The sequence below is a fragment of the Neofelis nebulosa genome, chromosome 15, assembly GCF_028018385.1.
Source record: "Neofelis nebulosa isolate mNeoNeb1 chromosome 15, mNeoNeb1.pri, whole genome shotgun sequence".
Lineage (NCBI taxonomy): Eukaryota > Metazoa > Chordata > Mammalia > Carnivora > Felidae > Neofelis > Neofelis nebulosa.
Window position 1 is genome coordinate 9,762,638 of NC_080796.1, and position 17,719 is coordinate 9,780,356.

At 46.3% G+C, this 17,719-nt stretch overlaps 1 long non-coding RNA gene across 1 annotated transcript; it reads right to left on the reverse strand.

Annotated features, from left to right (window-relative positions):
- Positions 1-8,891: 8,891 nt before the first annotated feature.
- On the reverse strand, positions 8,892-14,621 carry LOC131495790 (uncharacterized). Its single transcript, XR_009254122.1, has 5 exons — positions 14,108-14,621; positions 13,650-13,882; positions 13,321-13,426; positions 12,624-12,694; positions 8,892-10,429 (listed from the first exon to the last, which is right to left on the reverse strand). It is a non-coding gene; the product is annotated as an uncharacterized LOC131495790 (long non-coding RNA).
- Between the last annotated feature and the right edge of the window lie 3,098 nt (positions 14,622-17,719).

Genomic DNA, 17,719 nt, shown 5'->3' on the forward strand with positions numbered 1-17,719 from the left:
TTTTGTGCAGCTGTGCCTTGGTGTGAGCATGTGGTAGGCACTCAGTGGGCCCTTCTTATTTGCAACTCATAACCGTATGTTCTGGAAAACCTCCCTGGGTGTGCCTTTCTTTCTTTCTTTCTTTCATACAATCCTGTTCGTATTTCCTGGGTTTAATATCTTCCCTTATCACTCTGAGGATACTAATTACAGCTGTTCTTTTAAAATAGTCTTCTCCTTCCATCTCTGTTTCACCCAAATTGCTTTTCCTGTTTGTGTTCTGTCTTTCATATTAGAGGTTTTCCTCAAGTGTCTGGGGACTTCTGGATGTCCGCTTATATTTAAGAAAACAGATTGGAATCTCTATCTGCTCACGAGGCTTGCGAACGATGGGTCTCGCTGCAGAGCCACGTGGCCAGGCCACGTCATTAGAGGACACAGCCCTGCCCCACTCATATTGGCATCGTTAGATCTTTCCTCAAGGGCTGAACAGATTCTCCAGAAAAGACTTTCAATTTTCTGCTTAGGTGGAAGGCCTAAGCCTAAGCCTGCACACCAGGAGCTGATTAATGAAAGAGGTGATACGTGGACCAGCATTCAGTGAGCAAATTTCACTTAAGATCTCTGGTTTTAGTGTGGTACCCCCCACCCTGAACTATGTCTGGTGTTCCCTAGTCCAGAAAACATTTTCTTGGGCGGGAGAGGTAACATGGATATCAAATCACTTTTTTAAAAAGATAAAAAAAAAAAAAAAAAAAAAAACAGGGGCACCTGGGTGGCTCAGTCAGTTAAGTGGCTGACTTCAGCTCAAGGCATGATCTCATGGTTCATGAGTTTGAGCCCTGCATCGGGCTCTGTGCTGACAGCTCAGAGCCTGGAGCCTGCTTCAGATTCTGTGTTTTCCTCTTTCTCTGCCCTCCCGCACTCATGCTCTGTCTCTCTCTCTCTCTCTCAAAAATAAACAAACATTAAAAAAATTAAAAAAAAAAAAGCTTCGTTGAAATATAATTCACATCCCATACAATCTCATCCATTTAACGTGCCGTATTCAATGGTTTTTAATATATTCACGGAGTTGTGTATCCATCACAATGCTTAATTTTAGAATATTTTTATTACCTTAAAAAATACTTCTTAGTGGAAACTCTCCATTCCTTTCTACACAAGCTTTCTAGCCCTACACAACCATTAATCTACTTTCTATTACTGTGGATTTGACCCTTCTGGGAATTTCATATTCATGGAATCACACTGTATGTGCTTTGTGACTGGAGGCTTTCACGTAGGGTTCATCTCTGTTCTAGTGTGAATCAGAACTTTATTTATTTATTTATTTATTTATTTTTGCTGAATAATATTCCACTGGAGCACCCAGGTGGCTCAGTCGGGTAAGCATCTGACTCTTGATCTCAGCTCAGATCATGATACCGAGGTGCATGAGATCGAACCCCATGTCGGGCTCATGCTGACATCACAGAGCCTGCTTGGGATTCTCTCTCTTCCTCTCTCTCTCTCTCTGAAAAATAAAAAAAAAATACATAAACTTTAAAAAATATTCCACTGTATGGATACACCACATTTTTTAAAATCCATTTATCCATCTAACTGTTTTTTTACACAGACGTTCATCCAGTCTGCTGAATGTAACTCCTCTTAAACGTCGGGTCAAGAAGAACCTCCAGTCACCAGTGCCTAAGCCTTTGGGGGTTCTTCAGTGTAAACTGGGTTGCTTCTCAGCTTCCCCACCACTGTTAAAAAATTTGGCATTCTCGGATCGCCTACGTAGCTATCATTTGACTGTGTACTTTCTAGCAACCAAAATTTTGTGGGTTTTCCCCCCTCCTCTCTTATTCTCTTTGTTCTTGTGGATTATCTTTTTTTTACCCATTATCCCTTGATGTATACTTTATTTTATTATTTAAAAAAATTTTTTTAATGTTTATTTATTTTTGAGAGAGAGAGACACAGACTGTGAGCAGAGGAGGGGCAGAGAGAGAGGGAGACACAGAATCCGAAGCAGGCTCCAGGCTCTGAACTGTCAGCACACAGCCCGATGTGGGGCTTGAACCCACGAACCGTGAGATCATGACCTGAGCCAAAGTCAGACGCTTAATCAACTGAGCCACCCAGGCGCCCCTTGATGTACACTTTAGAACAGCTTAGAAGGGAATGAAGGCAAATGGATGCATATAATCTGAAATCTGTAAAATGTCCAATATCAACATTTTTATTGAAGGACAGTTGACATACAGCATTGTATCAGTTCCGGGTGGACAACATACGATTCGATATCAACAATACAAGAGGAGATGGTTTTGATCTGATTTTACGGAAAAAAACAGAACAGAAATAGTATAAAAATTACCAGTATCGTAAAGGAACTACAGGCAGTTAACTTAGAAATTGTATGCACACAGCAAGCTATCAATAGTCCCCAGCGTGGCTCTGGTTTTCAGTTTAGACAAGGACGACCGATGGAAATATCCCTGCCCTGGTCCTCCGTGATCCTTCCCATTGCCCTGGCTCAGCGTTGCCCGCTGAGCCTTGTCTGCGTCCCGCACTGCCCCACCTTCCACGCCCTCCTCCACCAAGGAGTCTTCCTGGAGTCAGGAAGCATTTTACACGAATGGTGGAGAACCCCCAGTATCTCGGTGCGCCCCTGCTCCCCTAAGTACGCTCTTCAGCGTGCCCTCCCCTTCTGGCCATACACATTCCCACGCTCCTCCTGAGTACAACTGAGGCAGAGAGGTCTGCTCACCGTCAAGATCAAGTAAAAATGGCCTCGGCCCCTGCCCTCTTCCTGGGAACAGTGCGTTCAGTTGCAGTGGCTGCTGTGTGATGTGGCAGATTACACGGACCACGTCCCTACTGTCTTCTGCTCTGTCTCAGGTCACATGTCATATGCTGCATGCCTTGGAACAAGACACAGGAAGTCACAGGATCAATTATTGTGTAGTGGTGTCTCTCGAAGACAGCTCCCCCCAGTACAATAACCATTGATTCCATTATTTCCCGTGTCTTGTTCTTATGTATGTGACACGTGACACATAACACATCACTATAATATACCTCATATTTGTTGTTTGCTGAGCAAATCTCCTCCAAGCTGAGGTTAGGTAGAACGTTTCCCGTGTTCTATCTGAATTAAAATGTGTTCCAAGTTAGACTAATCCATGATACGACAACTGCGTTATGACTCCACCCCAGCTGGCGATCACCGTTCCACTGAGGTGTCCGTGTCCAGTCACCGTCATTGTGGGGACCCGCAGTCTGGGGTCTCACCCACTGCCCGTGGGCCAGCACGCGTCTGTGCGCTCAGTGTCTTAGGAAACTTCCCTGAGAAGACCAGGTTTAGAAACGCTTGGGGGGCTCAGTCAGCGGGTTAAGCATCCGACTTCGGCTCAGGTCGTGATCTCGCGGTTAGTGGGTTCGAGCCCCGCGTCGGGCTCTGTGCTGACAGCTTGGAGCCTGGAGCCTGCTTCCAATTCTGTGTCTCCCTCTCTCTCTGCCCCTCCCTAGGTGTGCTCTGTCTCTATCTCTCAAAAATAAATAAAATGTTTAAAAACAATAAAAAAATAATAAAACAAGGGATCCCAGGCTTACAGCCCCAGGGAGGACGTGGCAATTCCAATTTCTGATCCAGACTCTTCCTCCAGCTTGCTGTGTGGCCTCCCGCGAGTCATATTTCCTTGGTCGTTTCTACATTTCCACATGGAAACAGTGCCTGTTAGGTTCTCAGGGGCATCGTGACACAGGGCAAAGCGCTGGTCACCGTGAGGACGGACCACAGGACCACAAGCATCAGACCCCCTCAGTAGCTCCGACCTGCCGCGAGACACGAAACGAGGCAATACCAGAAAGCCCAGCACGAATTCGGCCAAAACCAAAGGCGTGTTGTTGTTACAGAGAAAAAGGAACAGTGTCTGATTTTAACATTCACACATTCCAAACCACAGTCTTCTAAGCCTGTCTCCTGCAGCCAAGCCAGTTGGTGGGAGTCAGGTCTGGAGGAAAGTTTCCAGAAAGCGGATTTTGGCAAAGGTTGCCTTCAAACCTGCAGAGACTACAGTTCAGTTCTGTTGGCTTTTTTTTTTTTTTTTTTTAAGAACATTTTCATTCCTTTTTGCCACAGCATTTCACGGGCTGTGTTTACTTTTCCTTTTCAGGGTATAGTATATGGATTTTTCAAAGTTAGATGAAAGGAACGGACACATTTCTTTCCTTTTTTTTTTTTTTTTTTCTTTCCTTCCTTACCCAATTCTTCCAACTTGTAGGCGGGGCCAGAGTCTAAGATTGTATTTTAGATAATTGTTTATATATATATATAAAATCATTAAATGGCTCCAGAGCAAAAACTGAGGTACTAAAGTCCCCTTTATGACTGCTTTGAAAAGAGGCTAACACATGCGGGGTAAAATGGAAAATTATTAAGTATGGCCAGGGACAAGTGGCCCATGTGGCCCCGAGACCAGGCAAGTGGAGAGGGCAGCGGGTGTGCCTCAGAGAGCTTCGTAGACCAAAATCAACCACGACAAGTGCACTGGTTTTAGAGGAACGTCCAAGAAAATTGCCTTCCTTCCACTCACAACGTGTCATTACAGAAAAATAGAAGCCCGTGCATTCCAATCTGATTTTCATTTAACTCTGAAAGCCTGTAAACTTTGCTATGAGGTGAGGGGCTGATTCAGAGCTCCAGAATCCTTTCGGTACCAAAGACACTATTTTAAAGTGGCTATTCCTTTGGGTCTCTCGGTGTTATTCCACTGGGGTCACGGAATAAGTGGGGCTCTGTCTGCTGAGAACTCCCGGTCCTGGTAAACAAGAACTGAGATGCCTCGTGGCCAAGGCAGCAGCCTTGCATTTTAAAGGTTAGGCGTTCAAGTCTCGTGGGTTTGCACTTGAGTTAAAGTATGCACGTGTGGTTGGAGAAGTAATAACATTGCACCATGAAACCTGGCCTACCCACAGCTGAGTTCTGGCTACAGTTAATTAAACAAATACTTCCGATGGAATCCCTTACCTCCTAGATCCTGAACAAAGGGTCCACATCCCAGAAAGCGCAGGAAAGCTTTCTTTTCCAAGCTTCCTGCCCCCTTACAGGGGATAGACACCTGAATTCCACCGTACAGGCTAGAGTTCATACCTGACGCAATTAACAATTTTTGAGATACTGATAGCCCCAGGCTTCCTTTCCCCTCTTTATTTTCTTTTCTCCTGATTTTCCAGGGACAGAATAATTTGCAGATTTAAAAGCATGCTCTTTGCCCTGATGACCCATTGGAAATAGACTCCCATTGGAAGAAAATATAACCCTGTATCAGGGCCTATAATTGTACTGGTCCAACCTTCATAATATCTTGTTTTGCATAGAATTTTGCTATTTATATAGCACTTTACACATATGATCTCCTTTTATTTATTTATTTATTTATTTATTTATTTTTAAATGTCTATTGTTGAGAAAGACAGAGACAGAATGCGAGTGGGTTAGGGGCAGAGAGAGAGGGAGACAGAATCGGAGGCAGGGTCCAGGCTCCGAGCTGTCAGCACAGAGCCCGACGCGGGGCTTGAACTCATGAGCCGCGAGATTGTGACCTGAGCCGAGGTCGGATGCTCAACCGACTGAGCCACCCAGGCGCCCCGATCTCCTTTTATTTAACATAAATATTTTATTTAACATAAATATTGTGCTCAAATAAATAAATAAATAAATATTGTGCCCATGTTGCGGACAAAAGAAGTGAGATCCGCTCCAGCCCAGACCTTTGCAGTGCTAAATGTTTTCATCGTCACAGTGCAAGAGCCCCTATTAGCCAAAAACTGCTATGGAATTACATTCATATTCCAGATTTCATGGCTGGTCCCACCATATCGAGCTACATTTGGTGATGATCCTGCCGTCACGGAAGGAAACATATCCTGAAGCTCCCTGCAGATGCTGAACATTTAAAGAGTACCAACAGCTGAACAGACTTAATTAAATCATCTGCTACCCCATTCCCTCCCGTACACCCACAAATAAAGAGAAGTAACGTTTTTATGCGCCCTTGCTCCACGAAATGCCTGAAATTAGAATGATCCCAGGACCAGGGCCTGAACTTGCCTCCGCAGGAAGTTCTGTTTTTTAAATTCGGACTCTGGTCACTTTCTTTTCCATTGTTCTTATTGCCAATGGGACTTTGAGCAAGTAATTCTCGGGAAAGCTGTCTGTGTATATACAAGATGAAGACAATAATGGTACCTGCTCCCTACCTACCTGGCAAAAGTGTTGGGAAAGCAACCAGCTAACGTCTATTGTGCTCTTTGAATGCCTGCAGAGAAAGATAAGGTCTACGTGCAAGGGTGTGATTATATCGAGTCAGCACGACACCCTTGTCTCTGTTCTGTATGCGTGGCTGTAGCCTAAGACACTATGGAACAGAATTTGGCTCTCATGTTTGATGTTCTAAGGACATGAGGATGTGACAATACATTTTCTGAAGAGCCAGAGTTGGGAAGGTAAGACATCCTCTTATTTATTTAATTTATTGGTTTAATTTATGTCCAAGTTACTTAGCATATCGTGCAACAATGATTCCAGGAGTAGATTCCTTAGTGCCCCTGACCCATTTAGCCCATCGCCCCTCCTATAACCCCTCCAGTAACCCTGTTTATTCTCCATATTTAAGAGTCTCTTATGTTTTGCCCCCCTATCTGTTTTTATGTTATTTTTGCTTCCCTTCCCTTGTGTTCATCTTTTCTGTGTCTTAAAGTCCTCATATGAGTGAAGTCATAGGATTTTTGTCTTTCTCTGACTGACCTATTTCGCTTAGCATAATACCCTCTGGTTCCGTCCACCAAGTTGCAAATGGCAAGGTTTCATTCTTTTTGGTTGCCGAGTAATACTCACAAGTACTCCTTCTGGTTCTTCATCAGTCACGTGACTCCACTTCCAGAAAGGGTCAGGATGCTGTGGCGAGGGGTGATCTGGAAAGCAGAGAAAACGTGCCCATTTCTACTGGGGGGCTGCCCAAACTGGAAAGCCCGAATGTTGGATTTCTATGGTCAGGCTTCTAGAAAGTCTATGCCTGTCAGGTTTACCCCCAGAGCAGTGTCCCACCCCATGCCTAGCAGGACCACGCCAGATGACCCCCCACACCACCATTTGAATCTGTTTATTTTTTATTTTATTTTAATTTTTTTAACATTTATTTTTGAGAGAGAGAGACAGACAGACAGAGCATGAGTGGGGGAGGGGCAGAGAGAGAGGGAGACACAGAATCCCAAGCAGGCTCCAGGCTCCGAGCCGTCAGCACAGAGCCCGATGTGGGGCTCGAACTCACGAACCTCGAGATTATGACCTGAACCGAAGTTGGACGCTTAACCGAATGAGCCACCCAGGTGCCCCTTGAGAACCTTACCTCAATCCCATCAGTGAAGTCCTATTTTGCCACACAAGGTAATATATGCCATCTTTAAGGGAGAAAGAAATGGGCAAGACGATGGGAGAGAAATTTTACGGAGCCTCCACTGCACGCTAAATAATTCCCAGACACTCTTCATGACCGGAGTGTGGTATCTCTTGTCACCGTTTTACAGGTAAGAAAATCAAGGCCCAGAGAGGCCAAGCTACTTGTCCACCACATCCCAGCAAGTAAATTGTAGAGACAGCAAGCAGACATGGCTCTCTCTGATTTCAAAGCCCTTGTCCTGGCCACCCCACCAACATTCCTCACATTCCATTAACACTCTGACACTTTGTAAAGGGGAAGCAATTCTGGCAGACCCCGGTCTGAGAAACAGCTGACTCGAAAAGACTAAAAAGCTTTAGTCGATGAACACATACATGTAAACATTCTCAAGTTCTCCCCCAAATCCTGGGACCATATGGATGAGAAGCATTAGGAGGAACCCAGTATGTTCCCTCTTTTTTCAAGGACCCTAATACTAGGACCCAACCACGTGGCTCTACTTAGGAAAAGGCCTTAATAAAACAAAGCATTTCCTACTGGTAAGATTTTAACACTAACCCTCTCTTAGTGTTATGGGTGTAAGTTAACGATTTCCACCGCAGAGACGCTTCGGGAACATCGGCTGCGCGGAAGTGAACGGCTGTAGCTTTTTCTGAGCTTCCTCTAAATGAAAGTTTACCTGGATGTCCCACAAAAACTTGGGAGATGGAAAATGTCACCCTCGTCTTGGCCCAGGCTAACGGCTCTGGTAACATTGAAGCATAATGTTTATCACACACAATTGCTTGATTGCAATGACTCATGTGCCCGGCACTGCAGTGAGCACTTTCCATGAGTTAACGTGTTTAATACCCAGGAAAATCCTATGAGGCAGGTCGTAGTCTCCCCTTCCTTTAACAAATGAGAAAACTAAGCCACGGAAAGTTTAGGGAATTTCTTAAAGTCCCACAACTGGTAAAATGTGCAGAGCTGGGATGAAACACAAGTCACCTGACTATAGACACCATCTTTCTTTTTTAATTTTATTTTTTTAATTTACATCCAGGTTAGTTAGCATGTAGTACAACAATGATTTCGGGAATAGATTCCTTAATGCCCCTGACCCATTTAGCCCATTCTGCCTCTCACAACCCCTCCCATAACCCTCTGTTTGTTCTCTGTATTTAAGAGTCTCTTATGCTTTGTCCCCCTCCATGTTTTTATATGATTTTTGCTTCCCTTCCCTTGTGTTCATCTGTTCTGTGTCTTAAAGTCCTCATATGAGTGAAGTCATATGATATTTGTCTTTCCCTGACTAATTTCGCATAGCATAATACCCTCCAGTTCCATCTATGTAGTTGCAAATGGCAAGATTTCATTCTTTTTGACTGCCGAGTAATACTCCATTGTGTATATATACATATATATATATATATATATACATATATACATATATACATATATACATATATACATATATATATACCTATATATTGGTATATATATATACCAATCTTCTTTATCCATTCATCCATTGATGGACATTTGGGCTCTTTCCAGACTTTGGCTCTTGTCAATAGTGCTGCTATAAACATTGGGGTGCATGTGCCCCTTTGAAATAGCACACCTGTATCCCTTGGATAAATACTTAGTAGTGCAATTGCTGGGTCGTAGGGTAGTTCTATTTTTAATTTTTGAGGAACCTCCATACTTTTTTCCAGAATGGCTGCACCAGTTTGCATTCCCACCAACAATGCAAAAGAGATCCTCTTTCTCCACATCCTCGCCAACATCTGCTGTTGCCTGAGTTGTTCATGTTAGCCATTCTGACAGGTGTGAGGTGGCATCTCATTGTGGTTTTGATTTGTATTTCCCTGATGATGAGTGACATTGAGCATTTTTTCATGTGTCGGTTGGCCATCTGGATGTCTTCTTTGGAGAAGTGTCTATTCATGTCTTTTGCCCATTTCTTCACTGGATTATTTTTTTTTAACATTTATTTATTATTATTGAGAGACAGAGACAGAGCATGAACATGGGAGGGGCAGAGAGAGGAGGAGACAGAGAATCCAAAGCAGGCTCCAGGCTCTGAGCTGTCAGCACAGAGCCCAACACGGGGCCAAAACTCACAAACTGCAAGATCATGACCTGAACCAAAGTCGGATGCCCAATTGACTGAGGCACCCAGGCGCCCCAACACCATCTTTTAACAGAACTGAGGACAAAGATGTTCGTTCTGGGCCTAAACCCATTTCCTGGGCCCTGGCCCCATCCTTCCTGGTCTAGGGCAGATGCTATATCAGACTCTTTTTTGAGACCTTCTACTCACTGTCCAGTCACCTAAGGACACCTCCAAAGGTGAAAGAACATTATCCATGCACCAGATACTGGAAATTCCAGTCTGCTTTACTGAACCCCTGTTCCCAACAGCCTCTACAGTGAAGGGAACCGTGGAACATCCCCTTGCGCCCCCCCCCCCCCCACTGTCTCCGCTGCAGTCCTCAGTCTACTCCTTTGTGAACTTTTTACTTCAAAGATTTCCTTGGAGAAATGTTGGGGTTACAGAAAAGGCATCATGTGACTTATCTCAACCTTTCCAGGAATGGATGGACCTCCAATCCTAAGAGACCCCTTGAGTTCTTAAACATTTCTTCACGTTAGATGTTCTTACAACTGATTGTTAAATCTTGTAGATGGCAGTGGGACTCAGTACCAGGTGATAGAGCACCTGCCCGTAACTACACTGTCTAAGGTATGGCGTGTCCTCTCTTTCTAGAAGAAATCTAGAAAGAGCTCTTCTAGGAAGAGTAAGATCCCACTTTCAAATGGGCAAGAACTCATGTTACCCAAGGCAATGAACTTGGTTTGTTTTCTTCTTTGCATTTCTGGGAAGTATTTTCTTGTTCCACATCTGACTGGAGAGTGTGATTACGTGAGTTGGAAACCCCTTCTCTGTGGGTATGTTGACAGTGCTCAGAAGGTCCCATCAGCAATGGAAACTGTGCAAGGGTCCGGACACTCTAGAAGCAAAAGAGAAGCAATTCACTGTGGAAAATCATAATAATATAGACTTTCTACGTAAAGTCAACTTCTTGAGGCTCTCACACTATACCTCCCTTACTCTGAGATGAACATATCCGTATTAGTTCCAGAACAAAGAGATTTTTCTCATTTTTTAATCACTGCTTTCCAGTTAACACTCCTTAGATTCCAAACTCTGCCGTGATCAAGCCGAGCAGTTTCTGCCTATATGGCCGGGGTTTGGGGCTGTGCCTGCCATCCAAGATTCTGACAGCAGCCATGACCACCTTGACTCTCTCCCTGGACCTCGTCTCTCGGTCTCTGGACTCGACCCCCATGTTTGGAAGCTTGCACGCAGAAAGAGGTATCCCCAAATGAGGAAGTCAGTGAAAGATCCACGTTCACATTGTCCACTCCTTTCCCATTCCCTGCACTTGTAGGGCTCTTCTCCGAGGTCATATCAACCATTTAATCAGCTTCCCTAACTTGTACGCTCTTCAGAGAAAAACAGCAATCTTTCCAATGCTTTATTATTCCTTCATTTCTTTTGGTCAGCCCCCTATGGACGATCCACGTGGCTCAACGGAGGAGCACAAAACTAACCTTGCCATCAGATGGGATTCTGCATTTGCCTTCTGGTTCCTCTGGAAAATGGTAATTCTTATTTTATTATTCAGCGTGGTTTTTATTGAGAGGTCTGTTCTTCTTGAGGGGCAGTGATTGAGAGATTGGGTGGAAGCTTGCCCATCTTAGGAATCCGGTTGAAAGAAGACCATGCATTCATTACACAACGCCGGGGGGGGAGCTCACTTCTGAACATGGCTGGCCCGATCTGGCCTGTCTCTCCAAGCTCCTAGCAGCCGCTTTACAGAATACCTATATGTCATGCATGTTGGTCATTCTGGCTACCCAACCTTTAAACAACCTTCCCATTTGGGGGGGAACGCCAAAGCAGAGAGGAGGTGGGTCTCCTCTCCCTACTTTAGAAGCCAAAGAGAGCAGAGTCTCTATCTTTGCCCCAGCAACTAGGGAACCATCCTGGGCTTGGCCAATCAGAGGCCCCCTCTGGGGACATGATGTGGTGGATTTGTGTCCAGCAGCACGACGATAGGTGTTTGGGGTGACCGAGCCCCAAACTGGTGTCCAGCAATGACAACACCAGTGACAGGATCCTAAGCAGACCATCCTGTGTGAAGACCTTGGCTGTGCCTTGCCTCCCGTGATCTCATTCATTTCCCATCACCTGGTTCTCTAGCCCTCTCACTGATTCTGCAAACTGCACAGTAGTCTTCCGGTAAATTCACCTCCTGCTCAGGTCAACCAGAAGAGATCTTCATTGGTTACAGCCAAGAATCTCAACTGGCATGCCAACCCTTCCTTCATGGACATGTGACCCTGTAACAACTTAGGATGATGGGCTTGATGGGGCCAGTTCCTGTTTTCAGGTTGACTCTCCCACCAAGTGTGAACTGTTTTACTTTCTCGCAAATCTGAAGGGGCTGTATATACTCCAAGGACAGACCCCAGAGCCTGGCAGACAAGGGCTATGGGACCCCAAGGGCACTGGGAGAAGTAACTGGAAGGAGGAGATATATGTTTGTTGGCTTCTCTGCTGACAGGTAGTTGTGTTCTCTTCATTAAGAACAAATGCAAAGAAACTTGGATATTAATTCTTCTTTAAAAGATAAAGTTTAGGGGCACCTGGGTGACTCAGTCAGTTGAGCGTCCAACTCTTGACCTTGGCTCAGGTTGATCTCATGTTTGTGAGATCAGGCTCCACGTCAGGCTCTGCACCGAGCGTGGATCCTGGTTGGGATTGTCTCTCCCTCTCTCTCTCTGTCCTTCCCCCCCGTCCCTCCAAATAAATGAATGAACTTCCAAAAAGAAAGAAGTAAAGTTTACTTTGTTTCTCACCCCCAGTACAGAAGTAATTCATGCTTATTGTGGGAGATCCGGGCAAGAAGAAAAAAAGAAGAAACAAGTCGCCTCTCCTTCTACCAGCCACCAATAGCCACTAATGAAATTTCGGTGTGTTTCTTTCTAATATGTTTACCATGAAAACCTCTCCGTAGCTATGCTCATCCTGGTCTATTGCCTGCTAAAATTCTGGAAAGGCCACACATATTTCCATTACATGCTGATATCTGTCTCTCGAATATCCCCAGGTGCTAAATAAAAGACAGTAAATACTACCTTTTGGCTGAAAGGAGCATTTCCCAACATGTGTCCCGTGAAACGCTGATTCCTTCCTTCATTATCAGCTCCTGTAGATATAATACAAAAAGAGATTTTCTTAAATTTTTTAAACATTTATTTATTTATGAGAGAGAGAAAAACAGAGTGTGAGCAGGGGAGGGGGAGAGAGAGAGGGAGACACAGAATCCGAAGCAGGCTCCAGGCGCTGAGCTGTCGGCACAGAGCCCGACGCGGGGCTCGAACTCGCAGACCATGAGATCACCACCTGAGCCCAAGTCGGACACTCACCCGACTGAGCCACCCAGGCGCCCCTAAAAAGAGTTTTTCTTGATCAGAAAAGTTTGGGAAATACTGAGCTAAATTTGAACACGTTTCTTTATTGCGTGAACCTTCAGAGCTCTGAACACATCAGAGCGCCCTGTGACTCTCAAAGACAGTAGCATTGTCCCAGCATCCTGAGCATAGAAATCCCCTTTGAAAATCTTTTTCTCTGGACCAGTGTTCTGGGGAGCGCTGACCCAGAAAACTTAGACCCTCAGATCATTTTACCTTCCTCCCACATCATCAGTGGATTACCCATTCAGAGTCAGTAGGGGGAAAGGAGAATATATCTCAGATATATAAAAGTGGAATTTGGAAAATAAATAGCAGGACGGGGCCTAGGAGCTAATCGTTCCTTTGCTGATTTATTTACCTGTAAGGACGTGTCCAAGGGAACGAGGTTTACAGACAAGCGTCACAATTCATGCCTGAGAGCCCGAAGACCAGAGCCACGCTGCATTCGAAGCGAGCGATCTCATCTGCAGAAATGTTGCTGCGTAAATGACTTTATCCACGTTTAGCTGGAAAATCCAATTAACTTACTAGAAGCCTGCATTACCAGACTAAGGAGATTAACTTCCTGTTACTATCATTTTAGTACTTTCCCCCTCCCCTAAAAAAGGACAGTTCCATATGACCAAAAAGAATTTTTTTTTTTTTTAAATAACGCTCACTAGGACAAAGGAGAAAACAGAAACACACAGAAGTATGAGAAAAGCAGGACATCCTCACTGGAACACAGCACGGTGGACAGGAAAACCTTCGGGCAGAAATCCTGTGCCTGCCCTGTCCCTTTCCCAGCCATACTCACGTCTGGTCAGACTCCACGTGGAATCTGCCAGAGCGTCTGGGGGTTCGGCCTCAGAAGAGGAATGCAAACACGGCTTCTTCCATTAAGCCAACGAGTCTGAATGCCCATTGGACAGATGCAGAAACTGAGGAGAACAAGAAGTTTTAAAAAAGCTTTAAAAAGCTTAAAAGCGGGTGATGTCTCCTAACACACACTCTGTGTACCACCTTGGGGTCCGCCCTGTGAACTTGCTTTGTGCCAAAAACCCGGCTGTGAGACCCCCGTGATGCTCCTGAGCTCGGTGTCTGTCTTTTTGGGGACAAACCTAAGTGTTTAGGAAAGTCTGGGAATTACCAGGGTTCAAAAGTACCTTCTTTCTGTGAAGGAGCCCATAGGATATGCTGGAGAAGCTTCCGGATTTTCAGCCAGAGATCTTCCCCCTGCTTCTGTTTCCGCAGAACCCCGTCCCTGAGCCGGACAGTGAGAGCTCCGGGTGGCCCTCTGGAGGGAAGTGGAATCTGAGAATGTCCAAGCTGGAAAGGACCTTAAATGATCATCGTGGTGAGCCCAACCCCCTCCGTTTACAGATCCAAACACACGGAGCCCGGAACCCACCAGAACTCGAGAGTGAATGTGCTCCCCCCGCCCTTCTTCTATTTGTGTGCGATTTTCCCATGGCAGCCGGCCAAAGCATCTACATCAGTAACGTCTGGGGGATTTACGAGGCCACGCGATCCGCCGGGTTTCTACGCAGACCTAAACAGGAAACCCACACAAGGAAATGCTCTTTGTGTTGGCAGGCCGAATTCCCAGGATGCTTTCGCCAGAGTGGCCTGGCTGGGACGAAACAAGGGCTTGGCCCAACAAACGTCCTTAGATCGGGTGGCAGGGGTGCCCTCCCCACCCCACCCCCACCTCGGCCACCCGCTCCCCACCCCCAGGCCTGTGTTCATTTAATGAGAACAGGATTTGCCTCTCTCAGACCTCGACTTAGGGTTGCTCCGAGGTCGGGGCGCCTGGGTGGCCCAGTCGGTTAAGCATCCGACTGCGGCTTGGGCCACGATCTCGCGGTTCGTGAGTTCGAGCCCCGCGTCGGGCTCTGTGCTGACGGCTCGAGGCCCGGAGCCTGCTTCGGATTCTGTGTCTCCCTCTCTCTGCCCCTCCCCGGCTCACACTCTGTCTCTCTCACAAAAATACATAAAAACATTAAAAAAAAAAAAAAAAGGTGGCTCCCAGATCTTGATGCTGAATAGGGGTCCGTCGCTCCCGAGACACCCACCTCTCGGCTCTCTGTTGAGTTCAAGGCTTTGCTTGTCCTCACCTGCGTGAAATCAGTTAACATGGGGAAGTCAGGCGTCCCGCTCACGCCCATCCTAGTCTTTCTGCCTGTTGCTTTTTGTCCCAGAAGATGCCTTAGGGCCAAAAAATTACTGGCATTTCCCAGCCAAGGGACAGCCAGATGCCTCTGGGTCCCTCTGAGTCATCACGTGTGTCACCCGGCTCTGTCCTCCTTTGCTGCACCCCCAGCCCAGAGTCCTGCCACATCTCGACTCCCCACGTCGTCGGTCCATCTGCCCTCGTGTCTAGCCATTCCGGCCCATGGTGGCGTTTTGAATTCTTTTCAGCTCCCCATGGACGATTCGAAACTTAAGAGACTGTTGCTCGGGGCTGGACAGGAAGGAAGCGTGTGGATGGTTCGCAGAACAGAACAGTGGTGCTGGTGACCTGTTCCCCTCCTCAGGCGTCCCCTCGGGCTGACACCAAAAATAGACTCTGTTCTCTTTGGTTGCCCCCCCACGTCCCCCTGGGGGAAAGAAGACACAGGCTTCTGGGGAGCCCGCACTATTATGGGGACTGACTGTCTTTCAGGAATTACCAGATGTTGGGAGAGGATAAAGTGTCATTTCCTCTAACAAATAGTCTGGGCATCTGTGCATTTCCTTCTGAGCCAGCTTTTTAGGAGAACGTGATGTGGTGATGACGAAGGACAAATCACTCCGGCTTCCACTCTCGGGTACTGTGGGGAGGGGTGGGGGGGGGGAGCTCGCCAAACCCTTTGGTTCCAATTCTCCATTAAGAAACTGTTTGTGGGGGCGCCTGAGTGACTCAGTTGGTTAAGCACGCGACTCTTGGTTTCAGTCCAGGTCATGATCTCACAGTTCACAGCTTCGAGCCCCGCATAGGGCTCTGCGCTGACAGCACGAAGCCTGCTTGGGATTCTCTCTCTCCCCCTCTCTCTGCTTCTCTCCAGCTCAAGCTCTCCCTCAACGTAAATAAACATAAAAAAATAATTAAAAAAAAAAAAGAAAAGGAACTGTTTCTGTCCTCTGCATGCATAGGTGACACCGTAAGGGGACAGCACAGGTAGTGGTTAAAGGCAAGGGCTCTAGACACAAGATAAAGGCACTAAGGGAAACGCACAAGGAACCAAGAATGCTGGGAGGAGAGTTGGAGTAATGAAATTGTCCATCCATCCCCCACATCGGTGGTCTCTGTGGTGGACAGGCATAGGCCGCCTTACTGGGAAACTTGTCCCCCACACGGCCAGCCCTACTGAGTCTGAAACTCTGGGGTTGAAGCACCCTCTTCTGAGCCTTCCAGCTCGTTCTGACGGACCCTCACGCTTGAGAATCCCTGACGCGTCTAGATGTGCATTAGGGGTTGCTCAGAAGGCAAGAGAGAAAAGATGGTTGGTTACCCAAGAAAATGCTTCAGCAACCCTGCAGAGGTGAGATTTATAGGTGAGGCTATCTTGGAAAGAAAAGGATCCCAGAACTAGAAATGAAGTGACTGCAAAGAAAATAGTTAAAGAGGGGCGCCTGGGGGGCTCAGTCGGTTAAACGTCTGACTTTGGCTCTCACCGTTCCCAAGTTCAAGCCCCGCGTTGGGCTCTGTGCTGACAGCTCAGAGCCTGGAGCCTGTTTCAGATTCTGTGTCTCCCTCTGGCGCTCTGTCCCTTCCCCGCTTATGCTCAGTCTCTGTCTCTCAAAAATAATAAAGTAAACATTAAAAAAAGAAAAAGTTAAAGATCTAACCGTCCCTTGTTGCTTATACTGGACCAATTTGTAGCCCTTCTAGAATATGGTTTAATGGCTAAAAGTATATTCATAGAATAGTTTTCAGTTTAAAATTTTTCTAGTGTTTATTTATTTATTTTTGAGAGAGAGAGAGACAGAGACAGAGCACGAGCAGGGGAGGAGCAGAGAGAGAGAGGGAGACACAGAATCTGAAGCAGGCTCCAGGCTCTGAGCTGTCAGCACAGAGCCTGACGCGGGGCTCGAACCCACAAACTGTGAGATCATGACCTGAGCCGAACTGGCTGAACCACCCAGGCACCCCATAATATTTTTCAGTTTACATAAAATGTACAATGTGGGCCCAATTATGTAAAATGCATGTGGATATCCATTGATACGTAGGGGAAATGTTAGAAAATTACCCATCAAAATGTTAACAGTGATCGTTTTCCGGTGATGGATTCTGGATCCTTTTTATTTTATCCCGTAAGCTTTTCTGTGTATGCCCCCAACTTTCCCATAATAAATACGTATTTTTATAACGAAACCTTTTTTTTTTTTTTTCCCCAATAAAGCAACGAGCTTGTTGGGTCAAAACAGTCCTTTAGACAAATCTGCATGGCCCTCTGCAGAGGCTAGCTCTCCAAGAATTTATGTCACACGATAATCAGCACCACCTGTTATGCTGGTGCTAAAACGGGGCCTGAAGAACAACATAAAAAGAGACTGTGAAACTCATCAGCTCCAGTTCAAACCCGAGCAGCAGGGAGAGCCCACCCGAGGCACCTGTCGCTCCCGCCTCCGGGCGCCTGGGAGTGCGGATCCCGGTGCTGGGTGGTTCTCAGCATGGGGGGGGGGGGGGCGCGCTGCCCCTCTCTGCCCGGGGCTTTGTTCACAAGCCGGGTGCCTCTCAGTTTTGACACCCCAGATTTCCAAGCGGGGATAAGCTTGCGGCAAACACAGAA